General features: G+C 66.5%; 1 long non-coding RNA gene across 1 annotated transcript; it reads right to left on the minus strand.

The window, feature by feature from the left end:
* Window positions 1-6,881: 6,881 nt before the first annotated feature.
* On the minus strand, window positions 6,882-18,848 carry LOC103346573 (uncharacterized). The gene is made up of 2 exons (XR_011383855.1): window positions 18,029-18,848; window positions 6,882-8,647 (listed from the first exon to the last, which is right to left on the minus strand). It is a non-coding gene; the product is annotated as an uncharacterized lncRNA (long non-coding RNA).
* Window positions 18,849-25,249: the final 6,401 nt, after the last annotated feature.

Consider the following 25,249-nt stretch of genomic DNA (forward strand, 5'->3'; position numbering starts at 1 on the left):
ATTATCTAGACCGTTTCCATCGAGATGCCGGCCCTGAGCGAGCGGGAGCGCGGCAGGGGCTGGGTTTGGCTTGGCGCTGGGTTTGGTCCGGTTGGTTATCCTCGGGGCCCGGCTGAGGCCCGGGGCAGGCTCCCCTCGGTTTTCTCGCCATCCCCGCACGCCCAGGGTGGGTTGGGATCACGTGGCTGTCAGGAAACCTCCCCAGCCAAGGAGTGAGGCCGCCCAGACCCGGGGCCTGTCTGACGTGGGAGCAACATCAGCGCTTAGCCATGTTGTCGAGAATTCTGTGGTTGGGAGTCTGGTGTTTTTTCCTTTGCCAAAACAAGCTTGCTAACTCTTCTGCGTCTGCTGAGCCGGGGACTCCACGTCGTTTGCACGGTCCTGCTGGCGAGCGAGGGGAAGCCAGGCCCCCGCCCGGCTTCAACAGCAGGGCTCCCGGGCCCCCTCCACCTGCACTTCCAGCCCCACCTCTCCCACGGCCCCAGAGCTCTGTGGGAGTGAGAATTCGAAACTTTGGTTTTTCTGAGCGTCCCCCTCCTCTCCATCCGGGCGGAGCTAGCGGTGTTCCGGTTCCCCCACCAGTCATGACGGGAGGGCTGATGCCTATCGCGCACCTGCTACAGGCCGGGCCTTGGCCAGATGCTTTGTGAACCTGGAGCCAGGCGGCTGGGATCAGATCCCAGCTCTGCCCAGCTCTGGGACCGTGCGCGTGTTGCTGGACGTCTCTGTGCCTCAGAAAGACCAAGTGACCGACTGGACGAGGGGTTAGCTGTCCAGTGCTCTCAGGAGCCGGAGTTGCACGTGCTCACTCCCTGCTGGCCAGCGCTGTCCCGGCGTCCTGCAGCAGAGGGACAGCCGCGGGGCAGCGTAGGTCAGTGACCGAGCTGGGCCTCGGGCTGGACTCCCGGGCCTGGTATTGAAGCAGCGGCTGCCGGGCAGGTCTTCAGGGTCGCTGGGTGGAAGGGCTGTGCACACAGCTTTCCTCCGCAGCCGGCAGCAGAGCACACACGGAGCTCGCGGAGGGCGAAGCCCGTGTCCGGGCATGCGTATGGCAGGGAGGACAACCCTGATGACCAGCACTTCCCGTCGCACCCCTGCCCGCTGCAGAGAAAGGGCCCTCACTGGGCCTGCAGCGCCGGGGCTGTGGGAGGCGGGGACAGGGAGAGGCCGGGGGGCGTGGCTGTGTCAGCCGCGGTGGCAGACGACGCAGCGCCACAGAGGACACGGGCACTGCACCCACCCGACAGGAAAGGGGCGCCGGGAGCTCTAACTGCCAAAGAATCTGCGTACAGCACCCATCTGGGAAGGGAGCGCTGATATTTGCACTTCCTGGTATGTGCATGAAGGAACTCTGGGAGAATAAAAATGGTGGGGCCGGCGCTGCGGCGCAGTAGGTAAAGCATCTCTATGCGACGCCGGCATCCTGTACGGATGCCGATTCGAGTCCCGGATGCTCCACTTCTGAGTTGGCTCCCTGCTGGTGGCCTGGGAAAGCAACCGAGGATGGCCCAAGCGCCTGGTTCCCTGGCGCGCACATGGGAGACCGGGATGGAGTTCCGTGGTCCTGGCTCCAGCCTGGCCCAACCCTGGCCATGGTGGCCATTTGGGGAGTGAACCAGCAGATGGAAAATCTGTCACTCCGCATTTCGGATTAACAAATCATCACCTTAGGAAAGTAATAATCGCGTGTCCCCAGCCTGACTTCAGGTGTTTGGCGCCACTGATACCCGACGTCTTTGTCCTTACCACAGCTCCATGTGGTCGGTGCCACGGCGTTTGCCTCCCTTGGCAGAGCAGGGAATCTGGGGCAGAGAGCGAAAGCAGCTTCGAGGGTCTCCCAGCGAGTCAGTGTCGTCGGCCTCCGAGCGGGACGGCCGGACCTCAGCACCCACTCCAGCCACAGGCCTGCGAGGCCTCCTTCCTCTCCCGGCACGGGTCTCCCACGGGCTGGCCTGGCGAGAGCATGGATGTGCCGGGAGAGGGTCCCCCACCACGTCCCACCACCCCCCGGGAGGGCCGACAGCAGCTCGGAGGCCCAGAGACGTGCTGCACCGGGACCAGCATGCTGGCCACAGAGGGCTTCCTGCAGTGAGCCACGTCTCCTACGGGCAGCTGAGACCCCCGCGGGCGGCCAGGGCCGTCCCTGCACTGACAGGCGCCGTCCTCGCAGAGGGGCTGGGTCGGGGTGGCCTTGACATCTCCAGAGTGAGCAAAATAAAATAGTTTTTAAACACTCTGAGAGGCTCGGAAATTTCTGGGACCTTCTTTTAGTGCTACGAAGAATCCTGCTGCCAGCGTCCCCGCGCCCTGGAGCTGGCTGCCCCGCCTCCTGCCCAGCGTCCCCACGCCCCCGCGAGTGTGTGAGGGCCCAGGACACGGCAGAGGCGGCTCCCCGGGCAGGGCACTTGTGTCCCCAGCACGGCACACCGGCTCTGTCCGCCAGAGCAGATACACACGCAGCGGGCACGCGGCAGGGGCTCCGTTCTCTGACCCCAGCCCCCAGCACGCACCAGAAGCTCAGGCCTCCCAGGACCGCCAGCCCCAGCGAGCCCCACGCCCAGGATGGCCTGGGAGTGCGCCCCTCCCTCGTCCTGGCCTGGGGACAACTTCCCAGGTGAAGCAGAGCAGGGCTCGGCACGGGCACCAGGAAGTCACCGACACTCCAGGAGTCACAGCTCATCACGAAGTGAGCCTTGAAGCAGTGAGTTTTAGGTCTTCCCCAGCACACGCACTCACACCACTGACAGAGGCGCACACACAGTCACACACACACACAGAGACACACGTGTACACAGTCACACACACAGCCCTCACGCCTGCCTCTCTGAGCTGGGCTGCACGGGACGGCGGTGTTCCTGAGTGGACGTGGGTCCAGCGTTCCGGAGTCGGCCACAGCGGGGCGTGGAGCCTCCTGCTGCCCCTGGTGCACGTGTCAGCTCCCGCCACTGAGCTGGGCCCGCACCACAACGCTCCCGCACCTGGGTCCAGGCAGAGTGGTCCGTGCGCCCTCGCTCGGCGCCTGCGCACCACGCCCCTCGCGCGGGCAGGGGCTCCCGCAGCCGCGGCCACAGCCCGGAGACCCTGCCCACGCCCTGAAAGGCCCCTTTGTGGGGGCGCGCCGGTGCCGCCACAGTGCCCTCCTGTCGGGGCCCCGGGCAGCGGGCGGGCGCCCCAGGGAGGAAGGGAGCAATTTTCCGGCGGTTTTCCTGGCGCGGTGCAGTCGGTGCCGACTCACGTTTCCCGGGGGCCAGGCACGGCGCTGGGCGCGCAGGCGGGCAGCCGAGGCCAGGGCCCCGTTCCAGGCGGTCCCACGCGCTCAGCACGCGGGCACATGGGGCCGAGGCCGGGGTTAATTTCTTGGCGGGAGGCGGCGGGACCACCGTCTCCACGTTCCCTCCCGGGGCTCGCTCTGAGCTCTCCGCAAACCTGCCATGGTGATTCCTGCTGGTCCTGGCGGGACCCGAGTCTGCCCCGTGCTGTTTCGGGGCCACCCTGAGGGCTGGCCTATCACGGATTAACAAAAAGACCCGGCATTGAAAAAGTTCTGTTCCTGTTTAACCAAAGCACAAACTGAACACATTCCAGAGAAAGGAACCACGATGGTGCGGGCGGAGTGGGACCCGGCCTCCACGCGCAGGTGGGGACTCCAGCCAGGTCCTGCTGCCCTCTCTGGGGCAGACCCTCGGCAGACGGCAGCGCAGGCTCTGGGGCTGCTCCGGGTACCAGCCAGGCGACCTCACGGCCGTGTGTCCTAACTGCTCCCGCCTGTGCCACTCAGGAGTTAGAGGCTCCCGGGGCCTAACGCACGCCCCGTAAGCACCGCCATGGCCTTCCCTTCCTGTGTGAGTGCAGCGGCCCCCTGAGCCAGCCCGTGGGCAGAGTCCGGCTGTGAGAACACTGGCCACGTGTGGACTTGCTGGGTGACAGAAAGGCCAGCTGGGGCGAGGCTCCGACGTTTTGGTCACAGTAAGTGGGGAGCAATGGGCAGAAGGCACCCTGTGCCAGTCAGGCCCTTGGCAGAGTTCTGAGTGGCCGAGCTGGACCTGGCAGGAGACACGGCTGCATGGCCCCCGCCCTGGCCCCCGGAGACACAGCCAGGCGCAGCGTGGTCTGACCACGACACCTGCCACAGCCAGCTTCTGTGGCACCGTGGCCAGGCTGTGGTGCCCAGTCTTCCAGGCAAACACTCACCTGTACAGGTGTGGTCAACCTCAGAACCACGCACGGGCCCCCAGAGCCGCCGAGTCGCAGAGACCCAGTTCCTCAGGACAAAGCAGGCTGGAGAGAGAGGGCCGCATCCCCGGGGCCACTGGCCACCGCCGGCATCCTGACTCCCGCTGCTGTGTGTGGTGGGCGGACACCTCGCCCAGGGGGAGCCACCCATCGGCTCATCTCCCTGGCACGATGTCCCCAGGCGCATCGGTGTGGCAGCAGGGGTCAGGACGCCGTGCGGCTCCACACCGCACACAGGGCCGCTCCAGGGGTCAGGCCCCACGCCATGCGCGCACAGGGCCGCTCCGGGGGTCAGGCCCCGCGCACAGAGCCGTCATGGACATTTTCCCGTTTCTCTCTTCCTATCCTGCTTAGCCACGCCCATGGCTCTCATCCTAGCCGTGGTGCCCGGCCTCGTGGCACCTGCCTAGCCACCGTACCGCCCGGTGCTGGCCGCGGAGAGGACACCCAGCCCCCACACGGTACTCAGCACACATGACTATGTATCTGCTAAACCAGTGCTGCTGCACAGGGGAGGGACGGGTGGGCTTCGGCTGGGACAGGAAACCTCGTTCCACTGCCACCGAGCCACCGGGACAGCAGGATAGCAGCCGTGTGAGGTGTGGGGCCAGGCAAGAGGCTCAGGTGGGCCACTGCCCAGGAAAGAAGGTGGCCCGGACTCACGTGGGCGGCAACGTCACAGAGCCAGCCGCCACGCCGTGCCCTGAGCCGACCCGTGCTGGGAGCCTGAGCCGGGCGCTGACGGTGGTGGTGCCCACACCAGGGTCTGGCTCCTGAGTGCTCCACCAGCTCGGGCCCACCCCGGGGAGGGCTCCCGCCCACGCGCAGGCAGCCGGTGCGGAGCCAGGGACAGCGCCCGCTGCTGCACGGAGCCAGGACCCCAGGCCTGGGGCTCCCTCGGGCGTCCCCCGGCCAGCGGGGGAGTCGGAGCAGCTGGGCCTGCTCCCAGCTCGCGGCCGCCCAGCCCCTTTCCCTGTCTCTCATGGTGCTGGAACTCTCCGCAGGGCAGACGGCCACCTCCACTCGAGACTACATTTCCCAGGCTCCCTGCAGGTAGCTGCGGTCACGTGACCAGCACTGGCCAATGGGGTGTGGGCAGAGGCGTGATGCGCCATTCTCAGGTCAGGCCTCAAGGGACGCCCTGGGGGTCACGGCTTCAACAGCCAATGACCAACACAGCCCAGGCGCTGACCACGACGAGGCCCTCGGCCCTGGGCACTTACCCACGTCCGCCTCCAGATGGACTTGGGGTAAGTCTCGCAGACGAACGAGGAGACGAGAGGTTGCTGTGGCAGCCACAGGCCGCCGGCTCAGTTCATCTCCTGCGGTGGGGCAGGCAGACCCAGGCCTAAAACCCAACTCCGCCCTCCCCCTCGCGCTCGCTCCGGTTCTGCTGAGACGGGTCCCGCTGCGGCCATTACTGCTGCGTGCGGTGGTCCTGGAGAGTGCGGCCCTCGCTGGAAAGGGGGCGTCTTTCGCATTGCCATGGTAACCGTGCGAGGAGGCGGGGCCTCCGGGGGCGGATGGGCCAGGAGGGCGTTGCTGCATGGTGGCTGGGGCTGCACGCGCCGCGCACGTGTGTGCACCTGTGTGCCTGCTGCCACGGCACGGCACGCCGGGAAGGCCCTCGCCAAGGGGGACGCCATGCTCCTGGGGTTCCCAGCCCACCTGCCGTGAGCCCAGTCAGCTCCTTCTCTTAATGAACGGCCCAGTCTGTGGCATTCTGCCTGCGACGGCAAGATGAGGTCTCCCGGCCCCGCGTCCCAGGACAGCGCTTCTAAGAGGTGCCCAGGGCACCGTGTGCGGAGGGGCCGCCTGGGGCTGCCGGCCGAGCAGGAGGGGGCGCAGCCCACAGCCTGGCTTCACCTGCCGCAGCCGCCGAGGAGACGGCTTTCGGTTGTTGGAGGTCGTCCGTTCTCGGCTGTCCGGGACGCCCACACCTGGCGTTGTTCTTTTTCTGTCTCCTTGGAACCCGGTCTCCCTCCTGCTGGGAGTGTGGCTGCAGGGCTGAGCAGGCCGGGAAGCTGCCCGAGCCCCCGCCCCATCCGGGGCCCACCCTGCGCGCCCGCCCGCCTCCCGCTGCCCCCACCGCACGCCTCGGCCTGGCTGCTGAGCCAGAGCCACGTGGGGCCAGCAGGGAGCCCCCGCTTGTGGCTTCTGGAAGCTCCTTGGCCTGCTGTGGGGGTCTGGCCCCTTGAGGCAGAGGGGGCAGGGGGCTGGGGGCAGGGGCAGGGGCAGGGCAGGGCTGTCCTCAGGCCTGGGCCTGTGAGATGGAGCCTGTTTTGGAAGCCGCGAGCTGCTGCTCGCATTCCGACCATAACACCCTAATCCCCACGCAGATCTGAGCCACTGCAGGAAACAGAGCCCCTTCCGAAGCCCCGAGGGCTGCGGGGGAGGCCTGACCAGGCCACGCATGGGCGTCGCCCCACAGGCCGGAGGCTCCGGCTTGGGCGCCCCCACTGCCCTGCCCCCGCTGTGCCGCTGGCGGACACCCGTGCGCCCCGGGATGCAGCTCCCAGAGCAGCTGGGGCTCCCGCGCCAGCACAGACACAGACGGCACAGCACGGCATGGCCGTCCACAGGGCCGGGGGGGGGGGGGCGTTTCGGTCCGTGTTCCTCACTAGAACAAAACACCTGAGGCTGGGAACTCAGCAGGAAAAGAGGTTTTATTCAGGGCAGCTGGGAGGCTGGCTCCGGCGGGTGCCGCTGGGGGGTCGGCGGGGCAGCGAGCTGGGGCAGCGAGGGCCCCGGCCCAGCCGGCTCTTGTGGCTCAGGGTCCGGTGAGAACAGCACCAATCCCTGCACAGGGCAGGCCCCCAGACAGGCCCCCGCCGCCTGCAGCAGTGGAAGCCCCAGGGGCCCGTTCCCACCGCAGGAGGGGAGCAGGCGAGGGGTGGCCACATCCAGCCCTGCTGCTTCCGAGCTGTGCGACCAGATGAGCGTGAGCCGATGACCAGTGGCACAGGAAGCACTTGGCACGCAGAGCCTGCTACGTGGCCATGGCCCACGCAGATCCGCGGCTGTCTCCGATGCTGGTTCCAGGGCTGAGGGATGCGGCTATCCGGTGCGTCCGCGCTGGCCGTGGGAAACACGGAAGGACGAAGTCTTGGAGTTAGCGCCATGTGGGGGCCCCAAGTCGGGCGGCTGGTGCCATCAAAAGGTCTCGAAAACCCCAAGGCGGGCCTGTGAGCCCAGGGCTCTCACCCGGCCCCCGGGACCAGCCATGGCTGAAGCAAAGCCCACCTGCCTACAAGGTGCACGGAGCAGAGCCTGCCCAAGGCCGACCAAGTGCAGCTCTGGCCGGCTGTGCCGCTGCCCCTGACCCCGACGCCTCTAGGCAGAGTCAAAGCTGGGCATCTTCTAGCTGGGACGAACACCAGTCAAAGCCCTACAGCGAGGCCCTCGGCGCGCTCACCGTGCCACCCCGCCTGCCGGGCCCTCTGAGCCGCCTTCCTGCCTGTGCGTCCTGGACATGCACACAGGGAGGTGTCGCGTGCTCAGGCTCAGCCAGCGGGAGGCTGACCGACCCTCAGCTCCAACGTCAGCACACGGCCACGAAGCGGCTGCCCCTCCACTCTGGTTCCCAATGCCCTGTGCTTCGGATCTGTCTGTGTTGCGCTGAGCAGCCCTCGGCTGTCACTTTTCACTGCTGCGTAGTACTCCATCGTGTGCACACCCTGCAGGGTTCCTGTCCATTCCCTCCAAGAGGAGCACCAAGGCCCCCGGAGCCCCGTGCTGATGGACGTCCTCACGCACGGGAGCCCTGGGCAGGCGCTCCGTGGGCGTTCACGTAATGAACACGTGTGTCTGGCCTGTCCCGAGGCTGTCCACGGTGCTCTCCGCTGTGTGGCTGGCTGCCGAGATGGCACACACGGGGTTAATCGCAGGCAGCTTCTCGCTGGACACGGGAGCCTCCTGTGGCAGGCTGTGTCTTGGGGGCTGCCTGCTGCTGGGGGGCCCCGAGGAGACACACAGAAGCAGGGGCAGAGGACCAGGAGCACCAGGGGGGCGCGTGCCCGGCCGCTGCAAGGTGGGGGCCGAGGTCTGGAGTCTCAAGTCCCGGCAGAGCTGGTGCGCTCCCCGCACTCTGCACCGCACCCCTGGCCCTCGCTGCCCGCTGTGCCGCCCCAGGCTCTCCCCCTCCTGTCCACAAACGGTAGTCGCTTCCCTTCCCTTGAGCCCTGGCTGGGCTCATACCTGCTTCGCCCACAGAACGCCAACCTCCATCTCAGCACGGCTGGCGCCGTCTGCGTCTCCCTCGGATCCAGCTTCTTGCTGCAAGCCGGGGCCACACAGCGCCGGGACAGGGGAACCGAGGAGCTCTGGTCACAAGTCCCAGCCGAACCCCCAGCCGTCAGCCGCGCGGGCAGGGGGCAGTGGCGCCCGCCACCCTCGCGAAGACACCTGGCTGAGCCTGAGAGAGAAAACGGTTGCTGATTTAGGCGCTGGATTGGGGGGCAGGGGTTGGTTTGAGGTCCACCAGAAACGTGTGCAGGTTCACTGAAGGGCGTGTTCTAGAACATTCCCAGCAGCGCCAGGGGTCCCCAGAGCAGGAGGCGGCGGCCGTGGCCACCGTGCAGTGGGCTGCCACACGGCCGTGGACGTGAGTGCGCAGTGGCTCCGTGTGGCCATCATGTGGCAGAGGAAGCAGGCCCAGGCACGGACAGCCACACGGGTCCACGGCCGGCCGGGGCACACAGGGGCTTCCGGGGCTCCTGGGAGGAGGCGCGCGGTGCCCGAGACGGAGCCACCGGAAGAGCGCCGTGCCCCCGGCCTCACTTGGACTCCTCTGCAGCTCTGTTACATTTCGCTAAAAAGTTTACTTTAAAAATGTAAATCAGATTTTTTCTGGTTATCTCCGGCCGCCTGCCGCAGCGTGCCAGAGTGCCGCGGCTTCGGGCAGCCGTCTCCTGTTATTTCTCACAGCTTCTGCGGCTCGAGCGGAGCGGGCGGGGGTGGGCTCTGGCTCCGAGGCGCTCGCGGTCAGCCATTGAGTGGGGGGCCGGGGTCACGGGCAGGCTTCTGCCCGGCCCTGCTTGGCACCAGGCGGGGACGACTCGCACAGCAGGGGCTCCAGGTCTCTGATCTTCCGTGGCCTCTCCCACCCGGGGCCTCTCTCCCCTTCCCTGCCCCCAGACCAGCAGGTTCACCCCGGTCCCCGCCTCCCTTCCTCCAGCCTCCCTCCCTTCCCCAGCCACGCTCCTCCCCTCCCCAAGCGGGAACTTGGGGCCTGTGGACCGGGGCTCCCTCTCCCCAGAGCACCCTGCCTGTGGCCCGCCTGCTCCTGGGGGCACCCCTGCTATAGCACCTCCCTCCCTCTCTCTCCCCCTACCTGGGCTGGGCTCGGCCTGCCTGCTCCTGGGGGCACCCCTGCTATAGCACCTCCCTCCCTCTCTCTCCCCCTACCTGGGCTGGGCTCGGCCTGCCTGCTCCTGGGGGCACCCCTGCTATAGCACCTCCCTCCCTCTCTCTCCCCCCACCTGGGCTGGGCTCGGCCTGCCTGCTCCTGGGGGCACCCCTGCTCTAGCACCTCCCTCCCTCTCTCTCCCCCCACCTGGGCTGGGCTCGGCCTGCCTGCTCCTGGGGGCACCCCTGCTCTAGCACCTCCCTCCCTCTCTCTCCCCCCACCTGGGCTGGGCTGCGCCCACCTGCTCCTGGGAGGCACCCCTGCTGCAGCACCTACCTCTCTCCCTCCCTCCCCCCCCACCTGGGCTGGGCTTGGCCTGCCTGCTCCTGGGGGGCACCCCTGCTATAGCACCTCTCTCTCTCCCTCCCTCCCCCCCCCACCTGGGCTGGGCTGCGCCCACCTGCTCCTGGGGGCACCCCTGCTGCTGCAACTCCTCTCTCTCCCTCTCTGCCCGCCGGGCTGGGTGCCCGTTCGTCGTCACCTTGACCGACGGGCAGCCATCCTCCCTGGGCTCTGCCCCCCAGGCTGGTGCTCCCTGGTGTGGTGGGAGCGAGACGGACGACGGCCCCTCGCGCTGGCCTCCCCTCGGCTGTGCTTGCTGTGGAGTTGGGTGCTGGGATGTGAGATGGCGGGCGGGGGGGCACCCCTGCAGCTGCTCACGGTTACGGAAGAGCCAGGAAGCGCCCTCTCTAGACACGGCCTGGGTCACCTGGTGCTGGGTGTGGTCAGCGGGTTCCCGTGTCTCCCCCCTTCTCTGATGAGTCTCCCTGCTTTGCCGAGTGAAGGAAGCACGTTTCCCAGGCTCCCTTGCAGCCACAGGGCTGTGGGTGGCGGCGGGGGATGAGATGCATTCACACAAAACGGTGGTGGAGGTGGGGTGAGCGGCCCAGGGCAGAGCCCACGTCGCGGGCACCGGGGGCTTCTGCAGAGGAGTCCCAGCGTCCGGGGGCCACTGCGGGCATCAAGAGGCCGGGGGGCCTTGCTGAGCTGGGGTGCAGGCACGGTGACCCCTGAGTGACGCGGAACTCCGCGTTCCGGGGCAGCTCCGGTGCCGTCCTCCCTGCTCAGCTGACACAGGTGCTGTCTCGGCAGACCCTCACCACCCCGGGAAACGTGACCCCAACCCACTACCTACAAGCTGTGGCCGAGACACTGGGGGCCGGGCCGGGCGGTCCCAGGTGACGTCTGAGTCTCGGCTGCTCTGCGTCCAGCCCGGCTTCCTCGAATGTGCCTGGGAAGGCAGCAGAGGGCGACTCGAGTGCTTGGGCCCTGCACCCATGGGAGACACAGATGGAGCTCCTGGCTCCTGGCTTCACCCTGGCCCAGCCCTGGCTCTTACGGCCATTTGGGAGCCAGCAAATGGAAGACTTCTCTCTCTCTCTCCTTTCAAAGAAATAATGTTTTTACTTTTTTATTTTCTTTTTTTAAAAGATCTATTTATTTATTTTAAAGTCCGAGTTACACAGAGAGAAAGAGAGAGAGAGAGAGAGAGAGAGAGAGAGAGAGAGAGAGAGGTCTTCCATCCGCTGGTTCACTCCCCAGTTGGTCGCAACAGCTGGAGCTGCTCCAATCCGGAGCCAGGAGCCAGGAGCTTCTTCCCGGTCTCCCACGCGGGTGCAGGGGCCCAAGGACTTGGGCATCTTCCACTGCTTTCCCAGGCCACAGCAGAGAGCTGGATTGGAAGTGGAGCAGCTGGGACTAGAACCAGCGCCCATATAGGATGCCAGCACTGCAGATGGCAGCTTTACCTGCTACGCCACAGCGCTGGCCCCAAGAAATAAATGTTTATAAAGACTCCCGCAGCACCCAGATAGGGGACCGTCTGGGCAGTTTGCCACATAGCTCACCCTTCCCTCCAGGCGTCGCTTGGACCACCTGCCTGAAGTGACTTCACAGAAGTGTGCCGTGGGTCCCCTCAAATGCCTGCCTTGAATTCTCAGCCCTGACCAGGGATGAGGGCAGGAGGCGCAGGCTTGGGCGGAGCTGAGGTCCCAAGGATGCAGCCCCGGGATGGGACTTGTGCCCTTGCCCCCCACCATGCATGGACGCCATCGGCATTCTGGACCCGGCCGTGCTGGCCCCTGCCTGAGTTTTGGCCTCTATGACCATGAGAAAATGGGCACCACTGACCCACCGTGAGCTTCCCAGCCTGCCATGTGCTGTCACCGCAGCCCCAGCCGACAGCGTTACTTCTCCTGTGACGTGGCACAGCCATGGGATCAGCCCTGCTGCTGTGCCAGACCGGACGGCCACTCGCCCTCTCTGGTCCCCCCATGTTGCTGCCATCAACACCCCCCCACACACACACCACACACACACACCACACAGACACGCACACATACCACACAGACACGCACACACACACACCAGACACGCACACACACCACACATACACACCACACACCACAGACACGCACACACACCACACACACACACCACACAGACACACACACACATGCCACACAGACACGCACACAGAGACATGCACACACACCACACACACACACCACACACACATACCACACACACACCACACAGACACGCACACAGAGACATGCACACACACACCACACACACCGTACAGACACGCACACACACCACACACACACACCACACACACATACCACACACACAAACCACACAGACACGCACACAGAGACATGCACACACACACCGCACACACACCGTACAGACACGCACACACACCACACACACACACACACATCAGACACACACACCTCACAGACACACACACACACACACACGTTTCCTTTCGCTTTAAATGCCTGGGATTCCTTTCTGCTCTTTGGTCATTGTTCTGCTTGTTTTAAATGCATCCTTTTGGCCGGCAAACTCGGCACATCTTCCTGTCTCACCCCCACCACGCTGCCCGCCGCGGCCGTGACGAGGGGCTGCAGAAGGTGGCTGTATTTTGTTTTAGGCGTAGGAAGAAAAACGCAATGCACACAAGTGAAGCAAAACGCGTAAGGGGCCCCCAGCTGCCACTCAGCCTCAACTCCCGCCACCCCCGGCCCTTCTTGTCTCCTCTTGGCCCGCCCACTCCCCTCCCCCGGGACGCGTTTCCCTTGGTGTCTTTAGAAGCCCAGGGCTGGCCCTGATGGTGATGCAGGCGGCTCAGATGCAGTGTGCCGCACCACTGCTCACCGCGTGGCCAGCGCTGCTGTGAAAGCGCCCTCGCGGGGGACGGTGCTGCCCACGGCTCCGGCTCCGGCAGCTGACCACCACCGAGCAGCCCCTCCCTCTGCAGGGTGGCGGCTAGAGCACCCACACTCTGCACTCGCTGCATGAGGCCCCTGCGCCCCACGCCCCTCTGCCTGGCACCTGCTCCCTGCATCTCATCGTCAGGGTCCGTGATGGCAACGAGCGCACAGCCGGGTGCCCCAAAGACCCCCGGTTCTGGGGCCGACACCGTGGAGGACCCCGTGGGGGTGACCGACGAGTCGCCACCCAACACTGACCAGGACGCAGAGACACAAGCAGGAACACTGGGATGTGTGCCACAGACCCAGGGACCCTGGCGCACACACTGGCCGTCCTCCCTGTCGGTCCCCCCAGGAGACCAGGGCTGGGTCGGCTCCCGAGGGGAGAGGGTGTCTCCGCCCCCCCAGGCCTTCGCAGCTCCCACTGTTTGCTCGGCCGCTTGGGCACATTCAGCCCCTCCCCGATGGACAGGAGGCAAGAGGGAGCTCAGCTTGTGTAAGAACCGCAACTGGGAGGCCCTGGGAGACACAATCGGGGCATTGTGCTGCGGCCTGCCCGGGGCAGCCGGCCGCCGTCGGTCAGCAGCCAGCGACTTCTCAGATCCCCCGGCAGCAGGCGCTGTGCTTCCAAGGGCGCATGTGCGCCCAGCTCAGAACCCTCCTGGCTAGCCTGCGAGGGGTTCCCGCCCCGCCCACGCTGGCACGCACCTGGGCCGCCTGGGTCATTCTTTCCAGCCCCGGGGCGGCCTCCGGGAACCCAAGCCCTCTGCACACTCGTTAGGTTCATCCACGCGGTTCACGTCCTGCAACGTCGCTGAACAGGACTCTGATGTGGGTGCAGAAACGCAGACGCACTGGGCTTCTCCTGTGCCTCTCAGATCCCCAGTCACCGGCCTGGCACAGCCCCTCTCCTGGAGGCAGAGAGGTCACCACGGTGACATCACTCCACAGCCCTGTGCCCTAGTGCTGGTTATTTAAATTCTCTGAACCCCCTGTGCAGGACCTGGTGTGTGTTTGCCAAAGGTGACAGTGGCAGCGATGAAGAGGACGCGTAGGTCAGAGCAAACCATGGGGAGGAAGGAGGGTGAGGCGGGGGCCCGGTCTGTGCCCAGTGAACAGAGTCCCCAGGGACCCAGAGACCAAGTGGAGCTGCCGCCCAGCGCATCCTCAGAGCTACACACATTCTAGAAGTGACCGCGGTGTGGGAAAGACCAGGATCAGGGCTGGACGCAGGAGCCTGGGGCTCCCTCCGTGTCCAGCCGGGAGACGTCCAGGACGCTTCCCCAGGAAGCCAGCACTGGGGACCTGGTGGCTGGCGGGGTGTGGCGCCTGTGTATGCCGGTGTCTGTGAGCGGTTTCAGCAGGAAGAGGTACTGAGTACATGCTGTGGCCTAGCACAGCCCGAATCGATCGGACAGAAGCTTCCAGAATCTCTGAGCAGGACGTCCATGAGATTAAGGACGGATGGCTGGCCTTCGCCAGCGAGGAGCTGGGGGGGGGGGGGCACTGCCACTTTGCTGTAGGACACACTGGTCCTGCACGGGGGACCCCTTAGCCTGGTGATGAATCCGCCCCCTTGCAGACCCTGGGCAAGCATTTAGACTGGGGACTCCCTTTGCTTTGTCCAAATATGTGTAGCGTGTGGGTCACTGGGCCCCTCCCTGAGAGGCTCCACGTGGGGGTGTTCCGGCCCACAGCATCCCATCCCCCTCACCTGAGTCCACATGAGCATCACCTGTGTCTGGCCATTTCTGGCACCGCCCGGGCCCCCACGGAGCCCGGGGAGGACGATCTCGCTGAGCCGGTGCTGAGCGCGGGAGCGGGAACCTGCCCTGCCCCCCGGCTCCACCGTGGGTGGTCTGGGCCCCTCGTCTTTATCAGCGCCCTCCTGCGCCTCCTTTCCTCTCCAGAATCCCACCCTCCAACCCCCACCCCGCAGCAGCACTGGCTACAGCCGCGGTTTAATGCAGGGCAGTTCCCCCAAGCGTTTCGTTTTCTAGTGGCGGCTCCTGGGGCGGGAGGCGGCGCACCGCGCGCCCTGGCTGGAGAGCCGCTGCCGCCCAGCCCCGCGGAAGGCTGTCCCCCTGCAGGGCCGGGGCCCTGGGAGCCGAGCCGCGCGTTCGCAGCCGGAGCGCCCCCAGGCCGCGCCTTCCAGGGCTGGGGGGCGTCGCGGAGGGCGCGCGCGCCCGATGCCAGGCCTGCGGCGGGGGCGCGGACGGAGCCGGAAGGGGCCTGGAAGCGAGGCCGCTCCTGCCGGGGTCGCCTGGGAGCCCCAGTCTGTACTTAGTTCTCCGTGGTAAATAACAGCTCTGGTTTCTGCTAAAAGGATTCATTCCCAGAACACAATAATTTTCATCTCCTCCTCGCTACAACCAGTATTTTATAGCTAAATATACTCCGTAATGAGCCGCTGGCCTGATAGCGTCGTTAAGGAGATATTTGACCTTGGGTTTAATTGCAGGATGGGATAAATGGCTGGGATGCGCACAAGGGGCCCCGCCGGCTCGCATCTGGCATCCTCCGGCCTCGGAGAAAGTGGTGCGGGCAGAGAAAGCGGCGCCCAGTGCGGACTTGGGCCTGGGAAGACCCGGGAGCCCGCCCCCGCTGCCCGGGCCGGGCGACCCCTGGCCCTGGGGATCGGGGCTCACGGGACTCCAAAGAGGTTCGTGAGAAAGCCACCCCGCGCTGTAGCGGCAGGCACAGCGCTGGCTGCAGACTCCAGAGCCTGAACCGGCTGCAAGGTGTTCCCACCGCGAACCTCAACCTGCCCGGGCAGCCCTGGTTGAGAAGAGCCCGGCACCTGCTGAGGTTATCTAGAGCGTGCGACTCGCTGGCAGCCACGTTGTGGCTCCGAGCAGAGGGGGCTGGCCGGGAGGGCTCTGCCCAGCAGTGGCGCCCACTCTCCCGCCCCTGGGTCTGCAGGAAAAGCAGCAGCGTGGCCCAGCGCGGCCTGGAGGAGGAGAGGCCGGCCGGGTGCTCTGCTCCGGTTCTCCTCCTGCTGCGCAGCCCTTGGCGGTGCCCCGTCTCACACACGGCAGCCATGACGGGCGGCCCTCTTCCTTGGGACAGGGGTTTGTCCGGTGCATGGAGGCCCCAGAGAAAGCCGTTCCCCCACGTCAGCCACATGCCTGCTTCTGCACCTGGTCCCTCATGATGAGAACTCCGATTCAGAACCGCCCCTCCCCCAGCACACCTGCCAGGGCTCCCATCAGCACCTGTCCCCCGACTCACAGGGCAGCACCTTGGCAGCCTGCAGCTGGGCGGCGGAAGGAGCAGCTCCCTTGCTGGGGGCAGCTCACAGCAGCCTCCCCCCATCTGCTCCTCCACGCCTGGGTGCTGAGTGGGGTTTCCAGGAGAGCAGAGTCGGCCCTCAAAGTGTTTCAAAGTAATGCAGACCACAGCGGGGAACTCAGAAGCAGGCCGTGGCCTCCAAGCTGCTGGGAGGCCCGGATGGCCGGGATGTCCTCCACAGGCAGCCGGCACCCTGCGCGGGGAGCTGGGGGCCATCCGGTGAGAAAGTGCGGCAGCCGCCTCTACACAGACAGCATGTGGGAAAGTGTCAGGTGCCCAGGTCTACCCAGGAGCAGGTCAGACAAGGCCCTGCGTAGTCCACTGCGCTGGCGCCCGAGTGTCCGTTTCGCTTTGTCTGCAAAGGGCCCAGGGCAGGAGGAGTGCACCTCCATGAGGAAGCGCAGGGCTGGGGTCGCGTCGTGCCCAACTGCCCAGCTGTGCTGGAATGGGCAGCACCAAGCCCGGCCCACCCAAGGCAAAGCCAGGGCCAGCACCAGCCTGCTCAGGTGGGCTCGGGATCTCCCTGCAGCCAGCGGCGCTGGGACTCCCAGCTTCTCTCCGCACTGGACTCTGCGGGCGCTGCAAACAGCAGAGGGAGAAAAGGAACCATTCTGTTGGAAAGGGGAAGCGTTAGCCGGGACGTAAAAGCCGGGGCTAACCCCGTAGTAGAAAAATAGGAAAAGGAAGAAAAAAAGACAGGGGAAGGCGGGGAGCTGGATTCTGCCCCCCGAAGAGTTATCAGGGCGCCTTTTTTAAAAGGCGCTGCAGGACTTAAATGAGGGTTTTTCTTTATCCACAAACCTGATTGCGCTCCCGCGGGCTGGGAGGGGCGAGACGGGCCCATGATTGCAAACAGAGTTCCCGATTTTGTGCGTGGGGGTGGGGGCCGGCGAGAGAGGAGGCAGGACCGCGGCGCCCGGCTGAAGGTCCCCGGGCCGGCCCGGCGCGCGCCCTTTGATTGGGCCTGGGACGCGGCGGCGGCGCGCTCGGCCGGGCTGTTTGTAATTCCATCCTTTTTTCATTAACATAAACACCACTTGAACAAAAATACACACACGGCCACCTACTTCGCCAGGAGAAACGGTCCAGCGCTCGCCGCCGCCCCGGGCGCCCTCCCCACGCCGTCCACGCCGCGCGCGAGCCCCACTTTGGGTGGCCGTGAAGCGCGGGAACTCCTGGCCCCCGGCGCCCGCCGCTCACGCTGTCACCCGGCCCGCCGCCGTCCGAGCCGCGACGAGGTGCTGAGTTGTCAGCGCGCATTCCTCGTTAAGCCACTTGTTGATAAATCCCGGGGCCAATCGGGTCCCCTTTACCTGCCCGCGCCCGCCCCAGCCCCCGCCGGCGCGGCCCTAATTGCAGGAGCTGCTCGCCGGCGGCGGCCTCCGCAGCGAGCTAATTGAGCTGGGACCCGCGCGGTCTCCGTTCAGCTGGACGCCCGGCGGGAATGGGGGCAGGGTGGGCGGTGGGACCGGCCTGGGGGTGGCGGCCTCCGCTTGCGGGGTTCGGCTTTTGGAGGAGGAAGAGCAATTAGGGGAGGGGGGGTCCCGCGCCGCCCCGAGTGGACGCAAGCTACCGTCGGGGAGCGGCCCGTCCAGACCCCAAGTTCCCCGCGCGTCTCCGCTGTCTGCGTCGCGTGGTTCCCACCCGCACTCGCGCACTGCCTCCCTCGGCGCCTCCCGCAGCCCCCGCGAGGCTTGCTCCCGCTTTCCACTCCCCCTCTGCCTTCCACTGCACCCTCACTTCGGCCCAGACGGCTCAGGAGGGTGCGTGAGCGCGCCACGTCCGGTGGCACAGGCAGGTGGCGTCCAGAACATGCTTCCCGGATAATTCAAGTCCCGAGCCACGCTGTGGATCCCGGGCGCACCTCCCCCTTTACCTGCGCGCACCGACTCCAGTATCCGCGGCTTGTCACCTGCGTAGACATGTCCCACGCGAGAGCACTTTAACAGCAATTCTCGGCTTAGATTCGGGGGGGGGGAGTCCCCAGGTCGAGGCGCCCCCGCTTCACGGACCTGGTCCCGGCTGAGCTCCACCCTCCGGGGGCAGCCCAGGTAGCCTTCAGAGTCCCGCGCAGCGGCCCCCTCTCTGCTCCGGGCCTCAGGGTGGAGGCGGCCTCCGTCCCAGGTCTGGGCACCCCTGCACATGTAAAGGGGGCGCCGGGGGACTCGGGCTCAGCTTCCAGAAGGTGCCTCCCCACGGGAGCGGGCTCCCGCTGTGTCCGGGCACCCCAAGGCCCCGCAGCCTGCCAGCACCCCAGGGCGCCGCACAGGCAGCTGGGTCCGCCCTCGGCCACCACCGAGTCTAGGACAAGCCGGGGAGCAAACGGCGCGGCCCGAGGGAGCCCTAGGTCCCTTCCCCAGCACGCGACGTCTTCGGAGTTGCAGCTCCACGGCTGCGCGCCCGGGGTCGCACCCCCTCCCTCGAGCCGGTGGCGGTAACATAAACACGGCGTGCTTGCTCGGAGGACCCATCATTAACCCAGCCCGCGGTTAAAAGCCCCAGCAGGGTCGGCCGGGACCCTCCCGCCGCCACCGCCTCGGCGCACGCGGAGCCCGGGAGGAGCCGCCCCGCAGGGGCGCGCCATGAGCTCTCGCAGAGCGACGCGGGCCGGGCCGCGCGCCGGCGTGGGATGCACCGCCTCGGCCGAACGCCCGCCGGCCGCAGTTCCAAGAATGCTCAGAGTGGCCAAACCAGGGTCTCTGCTGCGTACAAAGGAGAGAGAGGGAAAGAGAGTGACGGGGTGGGGGGGTGGGGGCACAGGTAGGCGGCAGTCCAGGGCCGCTTCCCCGAAGCGCGCCGCTCCGCTATGCAAACACGCGGAGGAAAACGTGGGGGCGGCGGCGAGGCGCGCGCCGGGGCGCTGTTGGCTCCTCACAGAGAGCGGATTGACTCCTAATTAAGTTGTTTTCATGGTGCATTAAATGGGTCTCAGCCCAATTTGGGGGAAAAACAGTGACCCCGGCGGGGCGGAAGCCGAGCGCGCGGCGGCGGCGGGCAGCGGCCTGGTGGCGCAGACTCCAACGCGCGCAGGGAGCGCGCAGGGGAGCCCCGGGCGGCGACTACCTGCCGCGCCCGCAGCAGCTGCCCGCGTCGGGGACACGGGTTTGTTTTTGGTTGATGGTTTTTTTGTTTGTTGCGGGTCGTTAATCGCTGTTCAGGCCTGAGAAGTCGCCGGCGCTGCGGCAGAATGTGCGCGAACCGAGCCAGCCTAGGCAGTCGCTTTCGAGTGGGCACCCGCGGCCGGCTCTGCAGAGTCGCGGCATTGCGAACGAGGGAGCGCAGAGGCCCAGCGGCTGCTCCATTGAGGTCCACCTGCGCGGGGTGGAAGGGCTGGGGAGTCGCCCCAGGGGCCCCACGCCGGCCCCGGGCAGAGTGGAGTCTCCCGGACCTGCGCTCCCAGGACTTCCTCCCTACAGGTGGGCTGGGTGGGGGGGACGCGGGCCCCCTCCGGGTCCGTTTACTCCAAGTTCTGCAGCTCCATACTGGGCACCCGGGAAGGGGGCGCCTCCTCCGCAAAGCAGTGGCAGCCGCAGCGGATGCCCGCTCCCTCCCTCCCGCTCCCTCCCCCGAGTTTCTCAGAAACTGAACCTTAGGGGAGCGGTGCCGGGAAGCGGGGGTGGGAGCTGCTGGAGCCGCGGAGAGGCCTGGGATCCTGCGCCCCCCTGGCCGGGAGGGAGGAGGAGACCGGGCGGACCGCAGGCTGCAGCCTGTCATTTTGTTATTCCGCCCAGTGGAGGCCGGCGGGCCGGCGGGGGCAGGAGCGCTCTGCAGCCTGCCCCAGCTTCGAGGCAGAGCTGGGAGCCCAGGTCCCCTCTTCCTCCCCGACCCTGGGGCGGTGGCGCCTGGAGCTGGGGCTGCGCCTCTGCCCTGGAGGGCGGGTGGGAAGCGTCCCCAGACGGAGCCGCATTTGTTGGGCCGTTCCTGTGTGCTGGTGCTGCGCCTCGGTTTTCTGTCCGTGAAATGGACATCCTAACTGCAACTGCGGGAACCCCGGTCCCTCCTGGGCGCGCTCCTGGGATCTCAGGAGAGTGCTGTCCCCGGGCTAAGGTGCAGGTGCCAGGAACCCACACACAGCGCCTGTCCAGGCCTCTGCTCTATCACGGGGAGCCCCTGAGAGGCTCTGTGGACTCCGGCCACTCCCTGAGCCTGCATGGTCCTTGCCGTGTATTGAGACATAGACCTCCTACTTGCTGTCAGTCCACCAAATCCTTGGTCCTGCCAGGCCAGGTCCCCAGTGGAGCCCTGGCCTCCGGGGACAGCCAGACAGCCCGGCAAGTGGAGTGATCTCACCCACCAGCTGTCCCCCAAATACCCAGTCCCCCCCCAACCAAGAATCACAGCCACAGCTAATAATTCCTAACGGATCCAGGCCCCTCGGCTCTCCAGGAGGGCGGCACAGAGAGGTGAGGCCGCCGGCGCCAGTCGCACAGCAACGGAGTGCAGTCTTAGCCGGCAGGCAAGGCCGGGTACCTAACTGCTCCTGGTCGTATCTGCTGCTTCCGCCACACTGCCCTGGCTGGAGTTCATGGTTGCCACTCCAGTCCCCAGAGGTTAAATCACTTGCCCACGGCTCAGAGCTGGTGCCTGGGGCAGGACTGGACTCTTAGCCACCTGCAGGGCTCCCCCTGCTTGTGCGAGGGGCTACACTCAGGACAGAGGGCGGGGTCCTCTGCCGGGGTCTGGGGTCATTCCTGCAGGAGACGGGGAATCTGTCCGTCCTGACTGTCCTCTGGGTGTGTGTCCGAGCCTGCTCTGACACAGCTGTGTCCATGAAGCTCTCTCTCAACTCTGCGGCCCGTGTCTGACGACCCAGGTCTCTGGCTGGGGCTGGGGTGGGGTCTCTGTGTCTCTCTGCCCCTCTGTTTACATGCACGCCATTCGCTTCCACCGATCAACACCCCCACACCCAAAAAAAAAAAACCCTCAGAACAGAAACAGACCGGGAGAGGCGGCTGAGCCCCCACGCGCCCAGGGCAAGCCCTTCGCGGCTCCCGGAGCAGCAGAGCTACAACCCGGCTGGGACAAAAGCGGAGAGGGCGTCGCGGCCGCTCTCTCCAAGAGCCCCCGTTCGTGGGAAGCCGGCCTCGCTTCCCAAGCCGTGCCAGGGCTGAGCACAGTTTGTTTCCTCCCTAAAGTCACCCGTTTGCTGCCACTCCCGACGCCCCCCAAACGGGAATAGGACGCCTAGCACGGGCTGGAGCTGCAGCCCCGGAGGCTCGCGCCCTCGGGGCACCGGGCACGCCAGACCGCGCAGCGCTTCCGGAAAAGACGCCAGCCCTCACCTCGCGGCATTCACCCTCCTCGCTCCTGAGGGGGGCGCGTGGGTGGGGGGCGGTGGGGCATCTCTCACTCTCATCTGAAAAATATGAACTACTTGGCCCTTGGAATTCAGTGTGGTTTTCCTTTGGGTTTGTGTCTGTGGAAACTCATTTGCTGTCGCTCTCTGCTGGGAGCCCACCGGAGGGTAGGATCGGAAGTCCCTTTGTACGCCATCACCGCCTGCGCCCAGAGAGCCGTGCCGCCCACCCCCCGCGGGAAGGACCCCCAAAACGCGGCGAGTGCTACGGGGGCTGCGCGGGGGCCAGCACCCCGCACAGGACGGCCGGGAGGCTCGGTGCCCCCCCACCCCACCCCGCACTTTGTTTCTTAGAGCAGCGCGCGCTAACGCCAGGAGACTCCCGATGCCTCGCGGGGCAGAGCTGTAAATTCCTGGGCTGCGATGTTGTCAAATATTTCACTGAAGAACGTCATGGAAAATGCGCGCTTTCGGGTAAAAGGGCCAAGTGGAGGGGCGAGCGCGGGGCCGCAGCCCGGCCTCTTCCTCCCTGACCAAACGACGACCCTCTCCCTAATGTGCGGCTGACAGGCAGATTAACGGCCCGGGCCTGCGTCCAGGGAGAGCCCGCACACAGCTGCTCCCCAAACTTGACCCCGGCGGTCCCCGCAGGTGGGCCTGGGGCTTCTGTGCCAAAGGGGTGGGGCAGGGCTGGCTGGGGCCCAGGGGCCCCCGATTCTGACTGCTGCTGGCTCTTGGCTGAGTTTGAGTGGGTGGCGATGGATGCAAGTGGGGGTGTGCACCCCAGACCGGGAGCTTCCCTAGCGGCTCTGTCCTCCCAGGCACCGGGCCCCTGGCCGACCCCCTGGCCGATCCCCACCGCCTCGCTCTGGTGGCCGCAGACAGGGGGCTTCACGGTCTCCAAGCTCACAGCCCCTCGCAGACCCACTCGGGACAGAACGGGCCCCTCCCCACAGCTTCCTGCCACAGCAAACACGGCCGCCATCCCTGGGGGGGGCTCACACACCCCGCCCGGGGCGGGGAGCAGGGGAAATAAAGGAGTACACTGTGCTTCCCAGAAATCAATCTGCCTCCGAGGACCACCCGTGCCCAGCTGGCAGTGACCTTGAGAGCACAGCAAGGGCACGGGCCTCAGAAACCCGCTCAGCGCAGGGTCCTGCCGGCCCTCCGTCCACACAGCCACAGAACGCGCGCCCCCGGCACTGCCTGCAGCACACTGGGCCCGGGTGCCACGCCGTGTGCCCAGGGGCACCGCACGCCTCACACACAGCAGTGCATTGTGTGTGCTTCCCATGATGGCCCTCATGTCGGTGCCTGACCTCCAACAGTGCACGGCCTGCAGGACCCACAGGACGTCCCACGGCCCAGGCCATCCCGCGTGGGTGCGGGAGGCACGAGGCACACCTCCGAGGGGTGCTGTGTGTGCAGCGCGGCTGCACGCACACTGTTACGCCTCTGAACGTGCTCACCCCGTGCACACACAGAACGCTGCAAATATTCATGACACGTGAAACCGCCACACGGTGCCCACATGCTCCCGAAACGCTGGACGCCCACCTGCCACGGTTGACTGACAGCACGGCGTGGCCGGCCTGACTCACACCCAGGCTCGCAGCAGCCCGGTGTGCTCACATCTGGAGCTCGCATGGGAGCAGCCCCTGTCATTTTGTACATGGATTATTTTGTAATCCAGGCATGGGGTCGGCCTCGCTCCTGACCCTGGCGTTTCCCTGGCAGTCCCGTCCCCCAGGGCTGCATCTCCGGTCACAAATGTCCCCGACGACGGTGGTGTCCGGCATCCCTCCCCACCGACACCCCCAGGACGGGCCACTTCCTACCGCTGTGGCTGGCTTCGGGTCTGGGGGCCGCCCGCCCTACCTGGGGGCACCTCTGGACTTTGCAGGGTGTTGGCGGGAGCAGGGCGAGGGGGCGCGGGGCCTGGCGTTAATGCAGAGCAGGGGCGGCTGCCCTCGCGGTGGGTGGTCGGCGTCCGCCCCGCCCCCTCCATGAGGCCGGCCCGGCACAATCCGAGCTGGATCTGGTTGCCCGCTCGGGTTACGGCGGGCTCTCTGGCCCGGCGGCTTCACTTAAGCAATTAGCCAGTAAAAATACCTTGTACCCGGCGAGTGGGAGCCATCGCAGGCGTGTCTGTTTTTACCTACCCCCCCCCCAACACACACCGGGCCACTTTGGGATTCCTGGGGCCAGCGCTGGGCGCACACTGGATTTGGGGTGAGAGGGGGTTCTCTGCATAGTCTACACGGTCCCTGTTTGCAGCACGCTCTCCTGGGGTCCGCTGGGACAGCCCACCCTCCGACGGCTCCGACCACCAGTATGGGCTCCATTGCGCAGAGACAGCGGGTACAGCACCCGCGGTGGCCGGTGCACGGCAGGGAGACCAGAGGCCCAGCTTCCTGGTCCTGCACCCCGACTAGCCTTGGCGCCCGGCTCTGCAGGGGGACCTGGGGCAGACGGGAACCCTTCTGTGCGAGCGGAGGGTGACAGCACCCAGCTGGCCTGGGCCTCTGTGAGACTGAAGGCGTCCAGGGGGCACTCACCAGGGTGATACCTGGGTTTGCGGGTGGACCACCAGCCTTTGGTGAGACCTGGAAGAAAATCACTCTACCAGGATCACAGGTGTGCACCGGGCGGGGAGGCAGGATCGTAACTGCAGAGTGCACAGCCTGCGAAAGGCTTGGCGCGCAGGCAGCCATCGGCAGGTCCCCTGCGGCTGGTGGCTGCGTCTACAGCTGGCCGGGGTCTCACAGCAGCTCTCCCCTGAGCCCCTCTATCGCCTTGGGCCTGGAGAGCTGGGGGCTGTGCGAGGGACAGAAACCCCCCTAACCCCACCCCCACCCCACCCCCCGCACTCCCGGCCCAGGAGGGGGCACTGGGAGCCTGAGGGGCTCTGAGATTTCATGGAGAGGGGCCCCACTCTCCAGAGCCTGGCCGGGCCTCAGTTTCCCCACCCCCAAAATGTGGGCTCAAGGGAGGCCTCTGGGGGCATCTTAGGAGCAGAGAGAGTAGTCCCTGGGTGTGGGGGAGCCCTCCTGGCTTCGGCTCCAGCTGCTCCAGAATGAGAGTGTTCCCAACAGGGAGCTGAGGGCCTGCCTGCCCGCCCTGGCAGCTCCAGGCTGACTTCCCGCTCAGCAGAGGCGAGGGCTTGGGGAGCTCCCTTCTTCTGGGTTTCTGAGGCTCCCTGGGCACAGACCTCCCTAGGAGGTCAGGTTCGCTGTCAGGGCCGCTGTTAGCGGAGGCCAGGGGAGACCCCAACCCTCAGAAAGATGGCCGCCCCCTCACCCCCACGGAGAGGCCAGGAAGAGAGGCAAAACTGACCTTGGGGTGGCCCTAAACTGACAGCCCCTCCCACCTGGAGAGGGCCTGAGAGGGAAGGGCCCCCCAAGTTTGGGCTCACTCTGGAGGCTGCCCCTGAGTGGGCATGAGGAGGACACAGCCGGGCGCGGCTGCACCCTCGGCAGCTTGGGCAGCCTCCCCCACTCCTCTCTCTGCTACAGGCCAGGCGGCAGCGGCTCCTTCCCGGCGCGGCGCGGCCTCCGGCAAAGGGGGGGGGCGGGGACCGAGATGGAGGAGGGAGAGGCTAAGGACCCGCGCGGGTGCACGCTCGTTAGCGCACAAGTGGCACGGCCGCGCGAGCCTGTGTGATGGCAGTGCGCGGGAATGCCTGTGCCTGCGTGCCGGGGTCGCGGGGAAGGCCCGCCGAGGCCGTGGGCAGGCAGCGAGTGGGCTGTGGGAAGGGGAGTGGGTTTGCCAGGGCGCGTCTCTCTCTGGGCAGGCACACAA

Source organism: Oryctolagus cuniculus, chromosome 18 (assembly GCF_964237555.1).
Source record: "Oryctolagus cuniculus chromosome 18, mOryCun1.1, whole genome shotgun sequence".
Classification (NCBI taxonomy): domain Eukaryota; kingdom Metazoa; phylum Chordata; class Mammalia; order Lagomorpha; family Leporidae; genus Oryctolagus; species Oryctolagus cuniculus.